This window comes from Parasteatoda tepidariorum, chromosome 6, assembly GCF_043381705.1.
Source record: "Parasteatoda tepidariorum isolate YZ-2023 chromosome 6, CAS_Ptep_4.0, whole genome shotgun sequence".
Classification (NCBI taxonomy): domain Eukaryota; kingdom Metazoa; phylum Arthropoda; class Arachnida; order Araneae; family Theridiidae; genus Parasteatoda; species Parasteatoda tepidariorum.
This window is the reverse complement of record NC_092209.1, coordinates 30,783,942-30,803,742: the sequence shown is the minus strand read 5'-3', so window position 1 is coordinate 30,803,742 and position 19,801 is coordinate 30,783,942. Positions and strand designations below refer to the sequence as shown.

At 28.7% G+C, this 19,801-nt stretch overlaps 1 long non-coding RNA gene across 1 annotated transcript in view; it reads left to right on the top strand.

Annotated features, from left to right (window-relative positions):
- The first annotated feature begins 6,172 nt into the window (after nucleotides 1-6,172).
- Nucleotides 6,173-19,801, top strand: part of LOC107448626 (uncharacterized) — a 34,752-nt gene continuing 21,123 nt past the window's right edge. Inside the window, exon 1 of the long non-coding RNA XR_001584673.2 lies at nucleotides 6,173-6,476. This is a non-coding gene — a long non-coding RNA (uncharacterized lncRNA). The remainder of the gene's footprint in view (nucleotides 6,477-19,801) is intronic.

Genomic DNA, 19,801 nt, shown 5'->3' with positions numbered 1-19,801 from the left:
CTGTTGACGTCGTAAATTACAAAAACAATGTTACATTACATATTGTATTTGTATGCATGTTTTTGTCTGTTGTTTCATTATTTCCATACAAAGGATTTTCAATGAAATAATTTTATTACATATTCCGTAGTAGTTACACGAACATTTTTTTTTAATGTATATATAATCCCCTGCTCGTCAGTTCACCAACCCCCTGAACTGATTTCGCAGATTCTTTCGGATTGTTTCGCAATTCCAAGCTCGCTTCCCTCTCTCATTGGATACTTCGTATTTTCGCCTAGCCTACATTAAATGTTTGAATATTTGCAGTTTGTTAAAATAAAGTTCAGTAATAAAGTTCTAAAAGTATGCAACGAATATATCCCGTGAAACTTTTGATTTGGAAGCATTTAGTTTAATTTATTTACATTGCGATTTTATTTCGATTAATTCCAGTGTTACACAGAAAATTATATTTGGGGCAAATAATACTGGAGAACACTTTTTTTTTTCCGTTGCATGATATTTTTTAACCGATTTTGAATATTTTCATGCCACTGATTTTAGTTTTGTAATCGGTTTCTTCCTCTAAAATACAGTTGTTTTTTAAAAATTAAATTTTTTTGCCTAGATGTAGAAGTTTAAAAACATTTTTTTTTTATCAGGGTTCGAGGGGAGTTAGGGTACATCATCAGGATTAAAATTTCATAGAGACCATGACCGAAAATGTTGTCAGACTCGTCTAGGGATGTGCAATGACATTTTCGGAAATGGGCTCTTATACATTTTTAATCCTGATGATGTGTCCTAACTTCCCTAGATGTTTGTCGCAACATTTACGCTACCCTTGTTGTACATAACGTTTTTAAACTCGAACATTTCGACAAAAAATGGACTAAAATGTCATTTAAAAAATATGTAGTTTTAAGAACAGAACTATTTTAGATTTGAAATCCCTACACATGAATTAAGGCAAGATCAATTGTAATTTGTTTCCCAGTGTAATTAAGCATAATTTAAACAATATAGAATAGTTTGTTCATATATACAAACATTCGCTTCTAACAATTTTTCCCAGCTTAGGACTCAGTTTATGAAAAATAAAATTTATTTTTAAGAATTATGATCAGTGTACTCTAAAAAATTTTTGATGTACAGCAGCCACCATTTTTGATGTTGAGATAAACAAATTTTTTTGTACAGTGTATGTAGTCCCATTTTTTATTTACTTTTTCACTGTTATAGCTTCATTTGTTTATTTATTCGTTGTTTATTTATTTGTTTACTTAGCAATACCACATATTTTCATTCGCATCGAATCAATTCATAGCAAAACATTGCAAAAACATTTCATTTAAAAATAAAGCACATTTTGAGTACACTAATTCTTTCAAACAATTACTATTTTGTGAATTTCATATAATTTTTTACACTGTAACGATAGTTCTGCACTTAATGCATTTAGTTTACCTAAACACCAAAAATGGGGGCAACTATACACCTTGATCCCCCCGGTCGAAGACTCCCCGTGTGGTAAATAGTGACTAGTGCACGTTAAATCTGTCAGGTCACAAAATTCTCCATGTTCCCATAACAAATCAACACCTCTGGGGTTACTGGATTGAAGATTGGTCGTTCTCTGATTCAGACCAAAATTACGATCTGTGGATAAATGAATAAATGTATGAATGAGTCCGCCCTATAAACGAACTGTGACGTATGTGTGTGGCCCAAGACGAATTCTTGGTCATAGATGGTGCCCCTGGAAAACAAGAAGCTCACCCCGTTTGTCTTAATGGCATACGACAACAACAATTGTGTCATTGGTTCAACTATCCTCCAAAAGAAACTGTTATATTCTTGTTTCACAGCAGCAGACAAACTCAGACTTTCATTAGGGAGGAGATCTCGTGATAGCTGGATATTAAGAATTCCGTACACTGTTAGAATGTTTCTTCCAAAATTACGGTAAAGAACGTTTTTTACCTTTATGGTTTTGAATTGTGTACAGCTAGTATAGTTTAAAAAACCATGAATGCAAAGCTATGCGGTTTTTCAACCATTTACAACTAGCATGGTTTCGAAACCATAAAAAAGACATTTAACTGGAAAATGGAGCTTAGCTTTTTGTTTGGTAAGTGGAATTGGAATTAGGTTGTGCTTAAGTTGTGCTTTTTCAAATGAACCGTGGAATATGATTTAATTTATTTATCTGGTTGCTTCCCCTATGTCAAGAGATGGGAAATACTAGACTTTTTTTGTTAAGCATCTTTATGGTGCTGCCATCTATCTGTGAAAGAGAATATAGTATTCAAATAGTCTAAGATCACAAATTGGGGAGATCCGGGAACTATAAATTTTTCATGTGTTGAAGAGAATGGAGGAAATGTTATGGTGTCAACCTTTTGACTCGAACCCCGGTTCTGCCGATCATGGGATTAACAGATTAGTTCTCTCGGCTATAATATGTACCCAACTGCAAGGAACTAAATAAATATACTAGATGGGTATAATTGGTACGATAAAATTCCAGTTGTTTAGCTGTATTAGGTCAAAATAGTTAATAAACTGTTTTTCTCTTAGTTAACAGTTTGAATACCATCTTTTTTACGGTTATTTGACTGTTTTGTTGAATATGGTGAATTAACAATTAAATAAATCGTTATTTAACCAGTTTTTCCGAGAAATTTCTAACAGTGTAGTTCGGTTTAGCATCATAACAAATCTGAGTTCAAACGCTTTTGCCTGATTTCTGTTACTTATATGATGAAATAAAATAAAATAGGTCGCAAATAAATGTATTAGTGCATCCTCAAAGTGATTTTCCTGCCTTAAAGATATATTTTTCAAATTTTTTTTAACTTTAATAGTTGCTGAATGAAATTCTGTATGAAAGTTCACTGTAGTATGCATAACCTTGGATTTCATCTTTTGATATCTTTGACCAATAAAGAAGGGGGTGACGCGTGGGTTTGAGAATTCGAACAGAAATAGAACATTTTTATTTAAGTCTGGTTTCGCATCCGCACTGATAGAATCTATAGACTTGAATTCAGCCGAGGAATCTTTCACGCTTAACCAATTTCGGTGTGTATTCTGGCGTTGCAGAAGGACTTGAATTTTATTTTGTTTTTAATGACTTAGTTATTGTAATCCTATATGTTTCAGTGTTTGGAGATTTTTCAAATTTCTGTGTTAGTAAGAATGGAGAATCGGAAGAGTAGCGAATTGAGAATTTAATTACATAAATTATTTTATGGCACTCAATCTAGATTTAATATTGTCCTAAATAGCTGCCCCATTAGCTGGGTTTACAGTGTATTAGTTTATACCCGTCATTGATTAGCCAATCCAATTCTGAGTTTACGACTACCAATGCTCAACTCCGTAGCCTTGTAATTTGGAACCCAATCCAGAAGAAAGGAACTCCTGGATCAAACATTGGGAGAAATTTGCCTTGGTGGTGGATTTAATTGAAGGAACCAACCCGCGTTCGAGCTTCTTGCAGAGAAAAATCACGAAAACCATCATGGTTAGCCTGACGGCAAGGGGACTCAAAACTCATTATCCGTCAACCGCTGAGGATCTCTTACGTCAGCACTGCGGTCGATGCGAGTAGGGTGCGGAAATTCGTATAGCCATCGCTAATATTCGAACCCGGGTTTCCTCACCAGTGATCTATTTCCTAAACCACCATGCTTCTCTGTGGATTAGATTTGATTTTATGTTATAACCGTCGTTAAACATCCGACCCAATTCTGGGCTTACGACTACTTAGGTCCAATTTCGTATCCTTGTAATTTTGATCCGAATCCAGAAGACTTGGGTGCTCATGAATCAGTACCCCCAGAGGTGTTGATTTGTTATAGGAACTCGGAGAACTTTGTGACCCCGACAGATTTAACGTGCATCAGTCACCATTTACCACACGGGGAGTCTTCGGCTGGCAGGGATCGAACCCACGATCGCTTGGACATGAGCCCAGTGTCCTACCAACCAGGCTATCTCGGCCCTCCTCTGTGGATTATAATGAAAAATAAAATTTGCTTTTTTTTATTACTCAAATTATAAGATTATTAATGTTATTGGGGCACACCCTCTTCACGTTGCGCTCGCCAACCTCCTAAACTGCTTTCACAGTTCTTTCCTGATTGTTTCGTATTCCGACCTCGCTTTACTTATTCTTTGGAAGATGCACGCTAATACACTTTTTAAATTGGTTCGAATAATATTTAGAACTTCTAAAAATATACATCCTGTGTAACCTTCGATTGATAAACATTTCACATGCATTACGATTAACAATTTATATGCATTACGATTTTATATTGAAGAGAGTTGTCTAAATTGTACCAGTTATTCACATTCAAATTTCTATCAGTCACAAACCCCTGATTGTTACATTCGAAATATTTTTATAAGTGTGTATTAAGTTTGGAAAAAATTTCACACAATGTCTGCAAGTGCTGACTTGTCGTTCGATCCGGTATAACATACCCACAATTTTTGGAGTTTTCATTCACCAAATTCGAAGAGATATTGTACCACGGTTTTTACAATGAATCGATAACATACAATGTCCACCAAAATTGATGTTTTAGGAATCGAAAATAATTCACAAATCGTGTGAATGCTGATGAGTTTTTTGTAAACATATTTAATTATTGGTGTTAAGATTTAAATGTAGACACTTTTTAAATGTACATAAACGCTCGATTATATGTTAACGCACAAACTAAAACACAGCTTCTTGAACTTGAAATATTTTTTTTATTTATTCATTTATTTTTTACGAAAATGTTTAGGGCGGAAAAAAATCACTTTGAAATCAAAAGATGTGATGTTCATTTATTCGCAAAACCACGTTAAATTTAAATATTTGTTTGCATTAACATATTCTAGAATATTTTCCTTAGATCATATAGAACCATACAAAGTATAAGTCGATAAAATTTTTAAAAGGTGATAAATGACAACTCATTAAATTTGTACAAAAATGTTTCATAGATAAAGATTATTCTTTTTAAAAATTAGAAAAATTTTAGCTATTCAAACTGAGTAAGATTATTAAAAGATTTTAGAAAATAATTTGAAAACATTCAATAAACTATAATTAAATAGTTTATAAATAGGGTAACTTCTTCTCAAATAACTAATAACTGTATAGGTGTCTTTGTGAAAGGTATATATTGGAAGGATTCCAACAATTTAAACTAGTGCGTCCATAAAGAGTGCCAATTAAATGTAAAGTAGATAACAAAAAAGTTGGAAATACTAAAAATATTTTTTTTATTCATAAATTGAAACATTTCTGAAATTAATTATCATCGTAAATGGTTTGCAAAATATTAGGTTACTATTTTTTGATAGATTGAATTTAAAAATTTTCAGAATATAATTACAATATTCAAAAGCGATACTTGCTGTACATACTTTTATTAATGAGAAACTGATAATTATTAAAATACTATCTCATGCTAAGCTAAGTTGATTACGTAAGCTTAATTTACCATAGTTTTGTTCGTCTTAAATTTGCAAATTAAAATAAATCCAATAATATGCTCTGCAACTCTATTGACGAACATTTTCGTTTTTAAAAGAAATTGTTTACATCAATGAGTAAAATAACAACAGTAAGGCAAAAAACTAGCTTTAATGCTAATAACCGAATACAACCAAAATACTCACTTAATTAAACTGTTACATTTAAGTGGGAAAACCTATTTTTGTTCTGTATGATTGAACAGCTACATTGAAATGATTGCAATGAATAATTTTACAAGATGATTTGTTGCAAAAAATACACGCAATTTACTTTTAAGCAGCATTTCTTACTGTTTGAAGCGTAATGTATCAATGTCCACAAATCGCAATTAACTTAACTTTGACGCAATTTAATCCTTACATTTATATTTATAACTCCCTAAACATAGATCAAGAATTCTAATAGTGATCCCATCAAACCAAAATTGAACTTTAAATTCCGAATAAAGCTCGTAAAATTACAAATCATCTTTATTTATAACGAACGGCAAACGAATTCAACTGTATTGGATGTTTTCCCTAGAGCGGCAATTTTTGTCGGAAAAGTTCTCAAATTGGTATCGCCAATCTTACCCCCGCATAACAATGAAGTCTTGAAGCATCATTGTTATTACTGAATTGTCATTTTGGCGTGTTCCGAAATGAATGGAACCCCTCTGGCTGGAAAGAGGCTGGCTAATGACCAATCACGCATTTCTGCACGAGAACTTATGGATATTATTTCTGGCATATGTGTGTATTAAAGTCACAGGAAATGTGATCGAGTATATGCCCCCGCTTCCACCCCACCAGGGGTGTGGTGCAATGAATTTCATTACTATTATCATTCAACATTAAGAGTGTGCATAATTCCGTTGTAATGCACAATCAGATTTATGATGCAGAGTTACTTTGTATCTCTTTCCAGACGTTGATGGTGAGAGGAAATGGAGCTTTCTTCAGTTTTGATCCAGGTATCATTCATATATTGTTTCAGTAAATGTTTTGCAAATAATATGTATAGTTTGCAAAAATTAATATGTTTCTAATTAGCTTCGAAAATATAAAACTTATTACTTTAATTATTTGTTCAAGTAAGTAATAAATGGAGCTTTCTTCAGTTCTGATGCAAGTATCCTTTATATATTGTTTTAGTATATGTTTTGCAAATAATATGCATAGTTTGTAAAATTAATATGCTTTTAATTAGCTTTGAAATTATAAAACTTATTACTTTAATTATTTGATCAAGTAAGTAATAAATGGAGCTTTCTTTAGTTTTGATGCAGGTATACTTCATCCATTGTTTCAGTAAATGTTTTGCAAATTAAAATGTTTCTAATTAGCTTTGAAAATATAAAACTTATTACTATAATTATTTGTTCAAGTAAGTAATAAATGGAGCTTTCTTCAGTTTTGATGCAGGTATACTTCCTTTTTGTTTCAGTAAATATTTTGCAAATAATAAGAATAGTTCGTAAAAATTAATATGCCTCTAATTAGCTTTGAAAATATAAAATTTATTGCTTTAATTATTTGTTCAAGTAAGTAATAAATGGAGCTTTCTTCAGTTTAGATGCAGGTATCCTTCCTCTTTGTTTCGGTAAATGTTTTGCAAATAATATGTATAGTTCGTAAAAATTAATATGTTTCTAATAAGCTTCGAAAATATAAAACTTATTACTTCAATTATTTGTTGAAGTAAATAAATGGCGCTTTCCTCAGTTTTGATGCAGGTATCCTTCATCCATTGTTTCAGTAAATGTTTTGCAAATAATATGCATAGTTTGCAAAAATTAATATGTTTCTAATTAGCTTTGAAAATATAAAATTTATTACTTCGTTTATTTTTTCAAGTAAGTAATAAATAAGGGGAAATTCATACTAGTAATAGAAATAAATAAACAGCCCGGTAAAAAGTACTAGGAAAAGCCTGCAATAAAAAATAAAGTTCTTTGAAAATGCAGTTTTAATCCAAATAAGGTATCCTTCATAAACTGTTTCAGTAAATGTTCCGTAAATGTGTTCATATACTATCCTTTCAATTAGCTTTGAAATTATAAAATTTATTACTTTCGTTATTTGCTCAAATAAGTAATAAATATGATGAAATTCAATCTAGTAATAGAAATAAATAAATAAATAAATAAAAAGCCAAGAAAAAAGTACTAGGACAAGCATGCTACCAAAAAAGTTCTATGAAATTGCAAACGCAGTCCGAATAATGTTTCCTTCATATATTGTTTCAGTAAATGATTTGAAATTAATACGTATAGTTGTAAAAATCGATATGTTTTTAATTAGCCTTGAAATTATAAAAGTTATAAGTTCGACTATTCATTGAACTAAGTAAAAAAAAAAAAATGAAATTCATACTGATAATAGATAGCAATAAATAAATCAATTAATAAATAATAGTAAAAAATACTTCGAAATGCCTGCAATCCAAAAAAAGCGCCGGAAAAATACAGTCATTATTATTTTCTTTATATGGAGTATCTATAGATTATTAACATAAATTTAAATACCTTTGAGTAAAAAAAAAGGTAAATAAATAAATAAAATTAAAAAAATAACAAATAAATAAAACTTAAAATTAACAGTTTTTGAAATCTAAAACATTTTATTCTTATTCTACTGTTAGCCACAAATCAGCAGTTAGGCAACACAACAAATTTAAAAAAAAAGTACATTTTAATTTCATCTTTCATCTGTAATTTTAAAATAAAATTTAATAAATATTTCAATAAAAATTATGTACAATGTGCATTTTTCCTGTGCTATATCTTAAAATATAAGTTCATAATTTTGATTCAATGGCATAATGGTAAATTAATTATTATTATATACATTTTATTGATTCCTTTTATTTAGATTAAATTTTTTTTAAATATAAGAATAAATTGCATTGCACAATGTTTGTGCATCAGATTTTCATTTTAAAGCTTATTAAACCATTTATCAGCATTTATTAATAAATCAAAATATGTTGAAGTTTGAATATGAAATAATAATTCTTGTTTTATCTTTAATCAGTGTTGGTGATGGTATGGTCATTCAGTACATTTTAAAAATAATTTTACTGCAATTATTTATTGTAACATGCCATCCCAAGAGGGCAAAGCTCTGTATTGACACAGTGGAAAAGTTATAAGATTTATCTGCAAAAACAGGGAATAGATATATGTAGTTAATATTTTTTGTCTGCTAGGTAAAAATAAATGTGCTCTGCTCACCGCTGAGTTGCATTATTTAGTTGCATTATTTAGCAGGTCGCAATGAAACATGCTATTCAATCAACTTAATGACTTATTACATGTTTTTATAAATGAAATTTTGAAATGCGATAATTTTTGGTCTTAAATTTCAGTCTGAATGAAAGGTAAGAAACATACTGTGAGTAATAATGAATTGAAAATAATTTTCCCAACCCCTAATATTTGCCGAAATGTTGCCATGACTGCTCACTGGCTTTGCATAACTCATGTCAGGGATGTTTTTAATTATGTAAAGTGTAAATAATACAGGGCTAACACTTTAAGGATAAACAAAAAAATACCAATGTGCATGCTAATTATTTCTAAATTATATTCCAGAAAAATTTTATAACAATAAAAACCGTAAGATAAATGAATACAATTAATACACAACTCTCTTTTGATTGTTAAAACGCTATAGCATGTTAGTTAATAATATTTAAAAAAATGAACATTTCAGAAAAGTTTTAAACTGTAAAATAGGAAATGATATTGTTTTTTAATGTATATTTACAGAATACTTTCAATTATAGGAGTTGGAAAATTAAAAAAAAAATAGAATTAACATCACATAGCTTTTGTTAAAAAGTTATCGTTTCAGCAAATTTTTTAAACTATATTTCATAATTTTTTTAAAATATTAAAATGATTATTGAATAGATAAATAATTGAAAAGATGAATTAATATATCAATTCAAAGCTTTGTCATCGATTCTTGCCAGATTTACTAGATTCATCGATAAAAAGGTGATAGTATACAGATAAATTCTTTTCAAACTAAAACTTAGTTTAAAATAAGAATGTGTTTATTAATGCAAAACTTTTTGCTAGATGATAAAAATAAGCAGCTAATCTCACAATGATTTTTAAGATTTATTTAAGCGAAATCTTAAGTTTGAAACTTCAAGGTGGCAGTTTCGGATTAATCTAAAAATTACAAGGGGAAATTAAATTAGTTTACTAACTTCTTATTATGAAAATTGTTTTTTCATTTATTTACTCTTTAAAATTAAAAAGAAAATCTTTATGAAAATTAGAAAGTGGTACTATTTATAATACATTTTTCATACTTTATTTACTATCTATGAAACTGATAAGCAGGTGTTTTCTACAATTTTGTTTCTAATAATTATAATCTTTAGAAACAAAATTAATCATAATTTATGAACATATATTTCAAATCTTCTTTTTTTTTAAGTTTAAACTCTCCGGCGGACAGGTACGGATTAACATAAAATTTATAAAGAAAAATTAAATTAATTCATTAATTGTAATTATCTAAATATTTTTTATTTATTTACAATCTAAATATATCTTATTTGGAATTAGAAAAAAAATTCTTTATCAAAATAAGAAAGTGGTATAATAAATAGACATATTTTATATCTTATTTACTGCTAGCGAAATTGATATACAGGTGTTTTTGTACCGTTTTGTTTTTAATTTCGACGGCAAAAATCAACGTCGGTGGTCATTCTTTCACATACGAGATGATTGACGTAAAGGTATTGATTCGGTAGCGGGATTATACGTCCTACGTGCCGCTGTCATTTTGGACAAGTTTCCGTATTTGTCAAGACTGACGCTGTTGAAGTCATGTCGCCGCGGAACTCGGACAGCTGGCGGCTTTAGTGTCATTTTTCCGACAGGTGTGCATAAAAACACACAAAACTGCATTTAAATTGTTTTTTCTTTTTCTTAAAAGAAATTTCATTTAACTAAAACGTAAGGTAATATTCTATCGCTATGTATTATTAATTATGTATCATTAATTATTATTAATTATGCATCATTAACTATTACTAGTTACGTATCATTAATTATTAAGTATTCATTATAATGTAGAATGATATGGCTTTGTTGTAATTTGAATTCAGTAAAACTTACATCTGAGTTTGTTGTTATTCAAATATAATAGGTGCATCGAAATTTAGTTGAATTACGTATTAAATAGATGCGCTTAAAGAAATGGCTTAGTAACTTGTAATTGCTTAGCACTTCGAAATGTCCTTATTTTCAAAATTTGATGTAATTTCTTAATTAATTAATTTGAATAAGAAATTAATTTGATGCCTTGCACCGTAAGAAATTCCAGTTCAAATTACGGTGAAAAGTACCAGCACGCAGGGGGTCAGTACTTTTTACCGTAAAATCCATTTCAACGCAAAATTAAATAAATGTCACTACGAAAATTGTGGTATAAAATTTTGCGCTAAAAATAGATATTACGGTAAAGTGGATTTCAAGGATACTGCATTCAGGGTCCTAGTACTTTTTAACATCACTTTATCCAGAATTTTTTACTGTGTAATTTGATGTAGGTATGATTTAAAGTTGATGCATATTGTCGAAATAATGTATTTTTTATATTTTTCAAAATATATCTTTTCATTTGGAATATTTTGCTTTGTATTAACAACATACTTTAAAGGAATAAAGCAATATTTTTGATTAGCTAAAGTAATAAAATATTTATATCTGAAGTAATACTGTGTATTATGCATATAAATATCATACAATATTTGTATATTTAATTTTTCACAAATTATTTTCAAAGAAAATCGTATAAAACATATCACTAATTTTCGTAAATATTTGTAAAATATAAATTTAAAGTATTACTGCTTTGTAATAAAATATATTGACTGAAAAATGTTTGTTTTGTTAGGAAGAAATAATTTAGTTCATTAATAAACATATACGTCTCTTTAACTAAATTAAATATGATATTCTCAGTATTACGAATAAATATTTTAGAATTTAAAAAAAAAATTAAAAGTCATTAAAAATATTTAACAAACATTTTTTGAACGTTAACATTTATAGATCTTTAATATAATAGAAACAATACAAAACTTAAAATGGCAATTAATTTAAAAGAAAAAGAATTTAACACTTTTTCTTCTTCTATTGTTTAAAAGAAAATATCTGTTTCTGAATCAAGAAGATTTAAGAACAAAAATGAACTATTTTTACAAATATTCTTTTGAATTTCATATTAGAAAGAATGATGAATTTCATTATAGATTTCTGATTTGAAAATTTTACCTAAAAATCTAACGAGAAATCTTTCAAAATAAATGGAATTTTAAAAAAAAAATCAAAAATTACCAAAACATTAGATTTTTTAAATATTTATAAAATAAAAGCTAATAAACCTAGATAATTTAAACCTTTTGAGCTTGAATTCATTTAATTGAATTTACTGTAATAAATAAACAGTAAGATATTCTTTTATCTCCCGATTGTTTTTTAAATTTGTTTCCATGCATAAAATATTACTTTATTACACAAGTAAACTTATATCGTGTATGGAAAGAATGTACATCAATATTTAGTTAAATTTTTTATTAATATTTAATTTGCATTATACGACGTCTACTTTAAATATTTTAGGATAGGTGATTGATCATTATTGAAACCAATAAAAAACTATTTTCCAGATTAAGAACTTAATGATAGTCGAACTCGTTTTTCTTTTCTATTTAAAAAATAATTCCTGCAACTATAACATTATGTCTTGTTTTGATATTTGCTTTTATATTTTAACTTTTGTCTTATTTAATGTAACAAATCCTTTTATTACTTTCGTTTTAACACAAGGAGGCTCATTCCTAGCTCCCTGTTTGCTCCGCTCATCAGCCAGTTGCTTCCTGTTTATCGTTGTTTTTTTCTTTTTCCTTATGAAGTCGATAATAAAAGATAATTTAGTTCAGAAAATATGTCATTTGTATAATTTTGCAAAAACACATTTTATTAACATGTAAACCGTTGCGAAAGGAAAAGATACCTGGATTTAAAAAATATCCAATTGTACTTTAGAACAAAAAATTAAACTTTGGAATGTATAATGTGTACTCCAATAAGAAGTAATAAATAAAAAGTACGTCTAGTACTTGTAAATAATATGAAACGACGACCTTAAATCGTAAAACAGTTAGCATTGGAAAAAAGTTTTTATTTTTCTTCAGTTTTTATCGTTAAAAATTTGGATATAAATTGAGATTTCTAATAGGCAAAATTTAATTTTTCTCTCATAATTTAATTAATAAATTTTTTTAATTACTTTTGACATGAAGTCAAGCGAGACCTTACAAAATATAAATTGCGACATATACATTATTTTTACAGCAATTGTTAAGTAGTTATCATTTAAAGGGGAAAAAAATTGTACAAAAAACACTTAATATTGCAAAAACTTTTGAACAAGTAAATATTTCCAAGAAACTCCAGTTAATTTTTTAAATTCATAATGGTCCTTTATCAGAGCGCCAAATTTCATGCATTTCAACAGACAGTAGATCAGCCAACATGTTTTTTTTTCTACTAAAAGTTTAACGGTTAATTATTCTGGAACTAATAATGAAATCGAATTTACTTTTATTTTTTATTTCTTTTCATTCCTTGTAAATTTTTCAACGCACCTTCGTAATTTCAAGTTTCAAAGTCTTACATGGCAAAATAAAATGCAATGTAAAGCAAAAAAGGAGTGGAAAAAACTAGCGAAAAAGCACTTGGGATTGCTTTAACTTACAAAAAAAATTAGATTTTCGTAAAAAAAAAAAAGAAAAAGAAAAAAACTCTAATAAGTTCCTCTGCAAGCATGGCCCTTTCAGCATACAGCCTTTGTGCATTCAGAAAACAGCAGTGGTCCTTGCGATTTTATCTTATCGGGAGAAAATAACTAATTTGAAAATTGGTAAATTTGAATTGTTTCTCTTTAGAATTTTGCCGTTAGGCTAACCGTAGTAGGTTCTCGTGGTCTTCCTCTCCATGTAACGCAAATACGGGTTAGCTCCATCAAAAAGTCTTCCACGAAGGCAAATTTCTCCCAATACTCGATCCAGGAGTTCCCTTGTCTTCTGGATTGGGTTCAAAATTACAAGGCTACGGAGTTGAACATTAGTAGTCGTAAACCCATTAAGTGGGATCGGCTGTTCAACGACGGATATAAAATTATAAAAATAAAATAATTCAAATAATGGTAGAGCGTCTGCCTTTCAATGAGGTAAACCGGGCTCGAATCCCAGCCATGGCTGGTCGATACGAATTTCACATCCGGCTTGCATCGAGAGCAGTGCTGATATGAAATATCCTCAGAGGTAGACGGACCATGGGTTAAAATTCCCTTGTTATCAGGCTAACTTTGGAAGATTCTTGAGGTCTTCCTCACCATGTAACGCCAATGCGGGTTAGTTCCAACGAAAAGTCCTCCATGAAGGCAAATTTCTCCGCATACTTGATCCAGGAGTTCCCTTGTCTTTTGGATTGGGTTCAAAATCACAAGGCTACAGAGTTGAGGATTAGTAGTCGGAAACCCAAAAAACAGATTTTGATTTGGAAATGTCTAGTAGCCCATTTTACATTTGCGCTAATTAGTATAAAAACGTCATTTTAATATTTTTCTTTTGTTCAAAATTAGTAATTTAAAACCTTGTCACTTTTAATTGCACCTCTTTTTATAATTTTGTTGCTCTATATACTTTTTAATTCAAAATTTCCTTTCGATTTGCATTAGATTTAATGATCTAACGCACACCTAGCATATTAGTGCCTATTATAGTGATTTTAGAAGCCATTAAAATAAATTAAAATTTGAATCGAAAATTTTAATTTTAATTTAGAAATCTAATTTTGAATATCGAATCTAATTCTGAATATGGAATCTAATTTTTAGTAAGGAAATAAATTTTTAATATGAGATTAACTTTTGAGTGTATTGAATATAGAATAAAATTTTGTTTACAAAATCCAATTTTGAGTACAGATAATAATTTTAAATATGGAATGCAATTTCGATTTCACTCGAAGTTAACTTTCAAACTTCATTTATTCTTGAATCGCTTTGATACACAAGAATTATTAGATCACATAGAATTACAGATTAAAGCATATAAGAATTAACTTATGGATTTTGAAAGGAGTAAGCAATGATAGAAAAAATCCATGCGTTATGAAAGCATAGGAAAGCAAATTCATTTCAATTGAAGTTCTTTCTTTTGGAAATCGCTTGCATTTTATAAAAAATAACCTAAAATTCATTCTACTGTATACAACTGAAAAATACAAAATTTAATTTTGCATTATATACAGAATTACTAAATTTCAACTCTAAAATTTATGCTAACATAAAAAAAGGCTGAAAGATTAGGTCACTTTCCCAGCTAAGTATCTTATGGTACACTGTTAGAAATTTCTCGGAAAAAACGGCTAGATAACAATCAATTTAATTGTTATTTTACCATATTTAAACAAAACAGTCTAATAACCATAAATAAGATGGTAATCAAACTGTTAGCAGTGAGAAAAATCGTTCATTAACTTTTTTTTTTAACTAAAAGTGTTAAATAACTAGAATTTAATGCCTCAACTAAGCTCACTTAATGATGCAACTTAGTTCTTAGTTAGAAATTTCTCGAAAAAAATGGCTACATAACAATCTATTTAATTGTTATTTTACCATATTTAAACAAAACAGTCTAATAACAATAAATAGGAAGGTTCTCATATTGTTAACAGCGAGAAAAATCGTTTATTAACCATTTTTTTAAAGATAAAAGGGTAAACTAACTAGAATTTTATTGCATCAACCAAGCCCACTTAATGATGCAACTTAGTTCCATGCAACTGCGTATGTATTCTAGCCGAGATAGCTTATCTATTAATCACATGACTGAATTAAGGGGGGTTCGAATCCCAGCGTTGACGCTTCCATTCCCTTTAACGCATGAAGAGTGTCCTGCACCCTCCACTGACCATTACCTAACGAAAAGTCTAGCTTCTATGTCCAGTAAAATCTCCATTTTTTATGGTTTTGAAACCGTGGTAGCTGTAAATGGTTAAAAAACCGTGTAGTTTTGTATTCATGATTTAGTAACTATACTAGTTGTAAATGGTTTCAAAACCGTTAAGATGAAAAATATTCTTTACCGTAAACTTTACAGTTAATTGACTGAACAGACTGTTGACGGTTATTTTACCATAAATTTAGAATGAAAATTCTAACAGCATAGTATAATGGTGCAAAGCATTATAACAACTTACTCCAACTATGCCGAGATAGCCTGGTTGGTACGGAGCTGGGCCCATGTCCAAGAGTTCGTGGGTTCGATAGCCGCCGGCTGATGACTCCCCTTGTAGTAAATGGTGTTTGATGCACGTTAAATCTGTCGAGTCGCAAAATCCTTCATGTTCCCATAACAAATCAATACCTCTGGGAGAACTGATCTATGAGTTTCCTTATCTTCTGGATTGGTTCAAAATTTCAGGGCTACGGAGTTGAACATTAGTAGTCGTAAACCCATAAAATTGGGTCTGCTGTTCAGCGACGGATATGTATATAATAAAAAAATAATTAAAAAAAACTTACTCCAACTACATTAAATTTGCATTCAAAAATCATTTTAAGTTTCATAAATGTTTTACACTATTATTGAGGAAGGAAATGGCTCTTTAGTTGTGCCACTTCTAATATTTTGCATTTATTAAAAGCCAAGCACAATTTAATGACTGTTTCATATATGTTATGAAATTTGAAAATAACAAACTTGACAACGAGTTAATTCAACAATGTTCCTGGACTAATTCGTACTTTTGTTTTAAGTTTTCAGTGTAATCGAAGCATTGATATCAGTGAGACGTTGAAATTGTTTAAATAGTTACTAATAATAGCATATTTAAAAGAGTGTTGAATCAGAGTTATTTAAATATATTAGGAATAATTATATAATTGAATTCTTCACGCACATGTTATTTACTGACTGCTACTTGCTATGATTGGGCTACTTGTGGCCCAACTGTAAACATATTACTGATGCTAGTATTTTGTAATAGCTAAAGTCCCATTGATAATGACTCGGTAGAGGTGACCAGTTTCTGCCATTGGACCAGATGCACTTTGTTTTCATTTTTCCAATATTTGTTTAACATCAGTTTCTGCCACTGGGCCAAATGCACTTTGTTTTTATTTTTCCAATATTTATTTAACACCAGTTTCTGCCACTGGGCCAAATGCACTTTGTTTTTATTTTTCCAATATTTATTTTAACACCAGTTTCTGTCATTGGGCCAAATGCACTTCGTATTTATTTTTCCAATATTCATTTAACACCAGTTTCTGTCATTGGGCCAAATGCACTTTGTTTTTATTTTTGCAATATTTATTTAATATTTAATAATCTTTATATTTATATCTAAATATGCATAGTATGGAAAGTAATATTTACATTAACATGTACAGAACTATAAATTTGTCAAATTAGAATACTTCAGAGATCGTTTTATTTAAATGGCCCATTAATGGAAACCTTCAAATACAAATTTTTTATTTAAAATAATTTTTAACGGATTAACAAAGAATCCTAATTTCATTTCAATTTAAAATTTAGATTGTTTAAATAAGAATTAATTTTTAGATAAACAAAGAAATATAATAATCAAAACATTAAATTTTATCTTTTAAAAAAAAAAAGCCACAAATTTTACTTAGAAATTTAAATTTTTCGCTAAAATTTATTATTCTACGTATTAATTTAGTTTATAAGAAATCCCAATATGTCTTCAAAACTCATTTGAAATTCTTCATATAAAATAATGATTACTTTTCATATTTTGAAGTGCACATTTTAGTTATTCTTAAAAAACCACTTTAAAATTTATTGATGATTCCTCCAGAAAGAAAAGAAATTAATTCGTAAATTACTAATATTTGCTGAGATGTTCGATGATATTTAGATTTAAAAACTACCATTTTAACGCCTACAAGTTCCGGTTGAGCGATCATTAACATTTCAAAAAATGTGGAACTGCGTTTGTGTCGTTGTTTTGAAAAATGAAGAAAATTATGGAACATGTAGCGATTTTTTCTTTTTCTTCTCTTTTTTCCACTTCTTCAATCTTCGGGGCTTTCTGTCAACATATAATTTTGCGCGATTTCAAATAGATGGTATTTTCTACCTAATAAAAACTACTCTTGAATTACATAATTTCCTGCATGACTGAAGTTGACACTGAAAAATATTTTTTTTCTTCCCTTACGAAAGATTCGATTCTTTTACGGTAGCAGTTTTTCTTTTCAAAAAATAGTTTTTTCTTTATTCTTTTTCTTATTTTTAAAAGTTCAATAATCACGAAAATGATTTAATTCTGTTTTGGATACAGTATTCGTTGTAATACGTGTATTGGTATGCTGTGTATAAAAATATAATATCGGGTGGAACAAAAAAAAACATTACACGAAAAAAAATGCCCTGTGGTAAAAGTAGAGTTTGTTCAAACAAGATCAAGTTCAAAATATTTATAAATAACTATAATAAATCCGATAACTGCATAAAAAATCTGGCACACATTGTTGTATGTACTGTTAAAAAAGAAAAAAAATCGGGCACATGTTGTTGAATGCTTTATTAGGGAAACAAATTTGAAACACATTATGTTATGCACTATCCAAAAAAAAAAAAAAAAATCAGACGTACATTGTTGTATGTATTATCAAGAAAAGAAGAAAAAAACCGGACACTCATTGTTGTGTATGTATTATCAACAACAAAAAAAAAATAAATAAATAAAATCAGACACACATTTGTATATTTTATTAGCAAAAAAAATTAGACTTCCATTTTTGTATGTATCATCAAAAAAATAAATAAATAAATAAAATAAAATCGGAGATTCATAGTTGTATATTTTATCAAAAGGAAAATTTGGAATCAGTCACACATTATTGTAGGTGAATTATCAAAAAGGAAAATTAGCACATATTATCAAAAAAAGAAAAAAAATTGGACACTCATTGTTATATGTATTATCAAAGAAAATCGGACACACATTTGTATGTTTCATTAGTAAAGCAAATTAGACGCACATTGTTGTATGTTTTATCAAACGGACAATTTGGAATCAGACACACATTGTTGTATGAATTAACAAACAAAAAAATCGGATACACATTGTTGAGTGAATTATCAAAAAGAAAAATCGGCACATAGTGTTATATGTATTTTCAAAAAGAAAATAAGCAATCGATCACTCATTGTTGTATGTATAATTAAAAGAAATCGGCCTCACATTATTGCATACAGTATAGAAAATAATCGGACATACATTGTTGTACGTATTGTAAAAAAAAATTCGGACACACACTGTTGTATGTACTGACAAAAAAAAATTGGAAAATTTTATATTTAGGATAAAATTTTCAGACAGAAAATAGTTAAACTCACAATACTTTGTGTGCCTTATAAAAATTTGAACAATAATTTTCGCATGATTTCACATCGATCGGATTTTCATCATATTTAAAATTAATTAATTTATAATTAATTTTAATTTAAATAAAATTAATTAATTTCCTTTTTTTACTTATTTCTCTATAAATATCTTTCTCAAAAAATAACTAATTTCTTATGAAAGTAGTTTTTTATAATTGGTTCAAAACAGATTTTTTCCCTTATTAAAAATTCAATTAAAGCGAAAAATATTTAGATTTGTCTCATTTTATACAATATTTGCAAAAGTAATAAAATTATTTATAAATTCATTTAATCTGAATTAGATATTGGAAAATTGGATATCGAGTGATAGAAATGTATGAAGTTAAATTAACGCGTAATGAACAAAATATCGCGTGTTAGAAATGTAATGCCACTTATAGCACGATATCCAAAATGATATGATATCCGGATAAAATCCCGAGATAAAAAATATTACACAGGAAAAATACCTCGTGGTAAAAGAATAGTTTGTTTAAATTAGCTTGATGGGAAACTATGTTGTCAAAAAATCGAACACAAATTCTTATATGTAATGCCAAATGAAATTTTTTTTTATTTCTTTCATTGAGATTAAAAAGCATGAAAGAAAGTTCATAACAATGAAACACAATTCTGGGATAGTTTCTCTTCCATTATTCTTTACTTTTTCAAGAAATTCTTTCTTTGCTCCCATAAATATCTGCCTCTTAAAAAATTCTTATTTTTTATTATAGCATATTTTTAGATTGGTGCAAATAAATTTTTTTCCGCTTAAAAAATTTCGTTAACAGC